Below are 5,081 nucleotides of genomic sequence, written 5' to 3'. Positions count from 1 at the left end.
CATTAGCCTATTCCTGAGCATCTAAGGTCTCTGGGCTAGAACTGCTTGGTTAGATGACCCCTAAAGACCCTTCTACTCCAAAAATGCTTTGAATGTATGACATCCTTATATTGTTGGTGAGATGAAACATCTAGAGGCTGGAGGGGGCTGGCTGCAGTCCTGTGTACAGTACCATCAACCTTCACCCATTTTGATACCATCATTCAAAACTGGTGTTACTTTCACATGGGTTGAATTGAAGTCTCTCTTTGCTAAGTTTATGAAGTAAATTTGCTAACCCCAGTAGTCTATGCCAAGTCCCCCAGTAGCTTGTTGGGGGTACAGAGTTTTCAGACACTTACTCTCCCCAACCCCACTTATGTACCCTGCAAAAATGATATCCTAATAATGAATCATCTTTACTATCTTAACTATCTTAAGTTCGCTGGAATTTTATAGCATTAATGAAACCATGTATTAATCGATCCAATATTTTTTGAGCCAAGAACTGTGCTAGGCATTGCTGGGAAGGCTACAGAGGTATATAAAATGTAGCTTAATTGCGTTTCTACAAAAACATGTTTTAGCGGGTCAACCTTTGCAAATAGTGTGCATTACAGAGGTGTCGTTCCTATTCTCATTTCTGGGGAAACACAGATGAGAGATGAGCAGAAGAGAGAGAATAAAAGAGAAGATTAGGGCAATGAGGAGCTGCTCGTTGCTGCCAAGGAAATAAACCCAGTAAAGGCGTTAGGACATTGGGCGTCTGCTTCCTGAGGCTGCGGGCGGCCTCAAGCTCACCTGTTGGGCATCATTAGTAGAGGTATAAAAAGAGATGCTGACTGCAGACCAGAAATGCTTCAATAAGTCTATTCCACAATATTTATTGCCTGTCTACCACATGCCAAGCGCTGTGTGGGGTATAATGCCAAGTAAGTCCCGGTTCTTGTCTTCAAGGAATTCTCAAGTCAAAGAAGCCACACAGGGAAATGCACATCCCTGGGGGAAAGTGCCACAGGAGCACCAGGCAGCACAGAGGAGAGAACGGCTAATTCTGCCTGTCATGGTAATGGAGGCCACCTTACACAGGAAATGACATTGAGGCTGGGTCTTGAAGTTTCAGCCTGATGATAAGGGCGCTCCAGGCATGGAGAGCCACCTGGGCAAAGCTGTGAACGTTCATAGAGGTGGCTGGACTTGAAGGGAGGGCGAAGGTGAAAAACTGAAGGTCAGACTAGGATTAGGCCAGACCGATAATTCCCAGATTGAGAAAAATCTAGTATTGTTGTAAGGCATCGCTTTACTTAAAATATTTACGTAAATTTCCCCCAGGACTCAGGTGGGGTGTGGCCCTCAGGTGACTATCCGAGCCAATGAATAGACAGACATAATCCCCCAAACCACATTTTAGATATTGACAGGTAATAGGTAAGAAGTTCTATTTTTTATTTTTGAAAATAATCCTGGAATTCTTATTAATTGCCACTTTTTATATAACACAGGACATACAAGTACTTTTAAAAATTGAACATGTTTCAAATCTGTTACAGGACTAGTCATTTTATAGGAACAATGTATGCCATCAAAATCATATTTATTAATGTGTTAATAACTATCTGTTGCTCTGTTAAGACTTTTATCATTGGGCTCGTTAAGTATTAGGTTGTTGGAAAAGTCATAACGTATTTTTTCTATGTTTTCATTGCAAAAATGCGTCATGACTTTTCCGGCAACCCAATATATGTGAAGAGCAAGATAATTGTGTTGACAATGAAATATATGAATGAATAAAGAAAACATTGTTAATGTTGTATGGATGACTATTACATTCTGACAAAAGTATCTAGGTTGAGTCAACTAGGAAGTTAAATAAAGGAAATTAGATTGTGAGATCGTGGTGTGTGTGTGTGTGTGTGTGTGTGTGTGTGTGTGTGTGAGCGAGAAAGGGAGAAAATGGGACAGAGATACATTGAGAAGAGAGGCTTGGAAAATAAGTTTCTTGAGGTTATTTTGTGACAGCAAATGTCAGTTAAAAAACTAAAGCAAGAAAGGTACAAAGATAAACTATCAAGAGTTATATAAATGAAGAAAGGAAATTTTGGAAGTTTGAGAAAGACAATGCAAGTAAATAAAAGATGCACAAGTAAGTGTGTCTATATAGTATACAGTATACATAATATGCATTGCTGAATTTGTATACTATGCAATAAATATTTATAAAGCAATTGCTATAGACAGGCATATGCATGGTTATTTTTTCCTGTCTTGGCATTTTTACTATATCTCCATGCATTTGACAGAAGAAAAGTTGTAGAATTTCCCACAATGATTTGAATTTTTTCCACTATATTATAATTGTGTGGGGGTAGTTTTTATGTTTTTAAATATATCAAATCAGAAGTAGGGTACATGGGTGAGTTTTCCCAAACACCCAATAGCTGTCTGTTTTGTGAATGAGTGCTGCCATCATTTTATCTCAATCCAGTGCACACTCTCAGAATTTAAATCTGAAACATACTACTTGATTTATTCATTTATTCATTATTTTCTATTGGACCTCAGATGTGGTGAATGTGTTGGTCGTACTCTTCAGTTCATGGCCCCTCCGTCTCTATTGGTTTATTCAAGGACCTTTTAAACTGTTATTCTGTTTTTTTCCCCTTTCATCCCCCTTCTATTTCTTGCCTGTGCCCCATAAGTCCCTGCTTCTGTGTTTTTAATGTATGCCTTTTCAATTCACTTCCTATAAGTTTATTACATAGAGTTGGTGTAGGTGGGAGGGCTGGTCAGAATGGCAACGCACACTGAAGTCAAGTTCCTTTGACCTTGTTTAACTGACAAACCAGGAAACGAGTAAAGCAGCAGTGTAGAAGGTAACCACCTGGAGAAGGAAACGTGGGCACTGCATGGCTCCCTGGTGCCTGCCTTGTTCTCATCATGGAGGCTGGACTGTGAGGTTGGATGGTCCTCTCCCTCCCCTGAAGAGTGAGGCACTCTCTAGATCACAGGAGGTCAGAACGGTGGGCTCACTGCCTTTTGTTCCTGTTTGGCCTAGAGGATCACTCCCAAGGTTAGAGATAAAGTTGCTTTAGACCTGCTGAGCCCAATCTGTAGACTCCGCCACCATCTAAGGGGAGATGGGGTCGGGGTGGCCGGGCGGGAAAGAGGAACCTACAGCTTCACCTTGAAATGAAAGGCTTCTGTTCAGTAACTGGCAATATTCTTTTTTTAGATATTTCCCCAGATTCTTGTCATGCTATCCCCTGTTGAAGGAGAGGAAAGAGTTTTTATGGATTAATATTTAATGAGCCTCAAAGCTTGGCAGAAGCCATGAGATCACCCACGATCAGTGTGACTTGACCCTATAGACCCACAGGCTTCCCGTGTGTCTGCCACCCGTGTCTACTTAGATCCTTTCCAGAGAAGTGCTACGGGACCGTCACAAGTTTATCATTTCGTGTGCATAGTATTCTCCCAGTGCATGGAACAAACAGCTTAAACATCTACTGGAGAAGAGACAGAAACAAGCAGAATTGGGGAGGGGCCAGGCTAGGAAAGGCATCATTTTAAAGCTCTGACTCAGTTATTTTTCTATCGAGTCACTTTTCAGTCTGAGTTTTCAGCTCTGTCAGCACCGCAGGGGTCACTGGGGACAGCCACTTTGACTCTTGGAAACTGAGCTGAGGGTGTAGTTGCTGTGGCAGCTGGTGTTAGAGTGTGACTGGACGAGGCCCAGTCTCAGCTGTGCCTGTGGTGACAAGGAGACTGCTGTGGCCCCCACCCACTTCCCTCTCCTCACTTTTTCCTACTTACTGATCAAAAGACCCCACATGGTAGCCTCCTGGAGGAGGCAAGGGAGTTGTGAGAGGCCAGAGGAGGAACGGGTGAAGGAGGGAGTGAGGAAGGTTCATCACCTGCACTGCAATGTCCAGTGCTATGTCCGGTACCATATCCCCAACAGCACACACAGCCAATGCCTAGGACTGGATAGGTACCTATGACTGGAAACATAGGGGTGACTCATAGGGGTGACTTGGGCAGGTGGTGCTCATTGGAATGCTTCTATAATTTCACTGTCAGAGAGGTTACCGTTCCCTGCCATTTTGTGAACAGACTGTGCAGAGAATCGCGATCAACTGGGCCACAAGGAAAATCAACCAATCAGAACTCAGCAAGGCCTTCCTTACAGGCTATCTGCACCCAGATGTGTGGGCTCCCACCAGCTAACGGAACCCTATAACAAACTCGTGGTAGCAGATGGGACACTTCTAAAAGTGGCACAGAGTAATTGAAAAAAAAAAAAAGAAGAAGAAGAAAAAGACCAGTAACCCATGAATGGCAAGCAATTACAAAATATTGTTTAATTTATTGCAAGAATATTTGCAAGTGGGAGAGGATGGAACATGGCAGACAACCTCACCCAGTGTATTCCAATAGGCAAAGTCAGCAGCTGGAGAAAAGCAGCTGGTTTCCCGGGGGTTGGGGGTGGGGAGGTGGGGGGAGGAGGGGAGAGTGTTTTGCTGAGGACTCCCTGCTTCCTTGAGCTTCCTGCTGGGAAACACCCAGGGGATCCCAGACTCTTCCGACAGGCACCTGGGGGGTGTTTCTAGTGTTGTTCCTTGCGAGCAGGGGTCTCCATTGAAGCTTGGAAACGTTCTCCAGGAGGTTGGGCCCCTCTTGCTTGGGCATGTTTTCTGCTGCCTGTCCCCAGAGAAATGTCAGCTTTGGGGGTAAAAGGAAGGAAAAACAGGGGACAAGTGTTGACAGGCCTTCTCAGGCTGGTAGGCCTGCAGGATTTGGGGGCTGCCTCTGGGGCATCCTGACACCACACATCCTGTCACCACACAGTAAATATCACTTTATTGTGCCACCAAGTTTGAAGAGAGAAATAAGAGGCAGTTGCGAGTAAAGGAACTAAAAGTCGCTCCCATTTGCATGGCATTTTGCAGTTTGTAAAGATTTCTTAAGCATGTCCTCATGTGACCCTCCCGACCACCCTGGGAGTCAGGGAGGGATCATCATTCCCACTCAACAGATGAGGAAGCTGAGCTCAGGTGGGGTGACTCGCTCCACGGAACATCTGGGTTCATAGCTCGGTTGTG

General features: G+C 44.0%; 1 long non-coding RNA gene across 3 annotated transcripts in view; it reads left to right on the top strand.

Annotated features, from left to right (window-relative positions):
• The window catches only part of LOC109373711 (uncharacterized), a 25,966-nt gene extending 24,153 nt beyond the window's left edge, over positions 1–1,813 (top strand). For 2 of the 3 annotated variants that reach the window (XR_002122275.1, XR_002122273.1), the window contains one exon: positions 937–1,813. This is a non-coding gene — a long non-coding RNA (uncharacterized LOC109373711). The remainder of the gene's footprint in view (positions 1–936) is intronic. The other variant, XR_002122274.1, reaches the window with a different exon arrangement.
• Positions 1,814–5,081: the final 3,268 nt, after the last annotated feature.

The sequence above is a fragment of the Hipposideros armiger genome, unplaced genomic scaffold, assembly GCF_001890085.2.
Source record: "Hipposideros armiger isolate ML-2016 unplaced genomic scaffold, ASM189008v1 scaffold_741, whole genome shotgun sequence".
NCBI lineage: Eukaryota > Metazoa > Chordata > Mammalia > Chiroptera > Hipposideridae > Hipposideros > Hipposideros armiger.
This window is presented reverse-complemented; position numbering and strand designations above follow the sequence as displayed.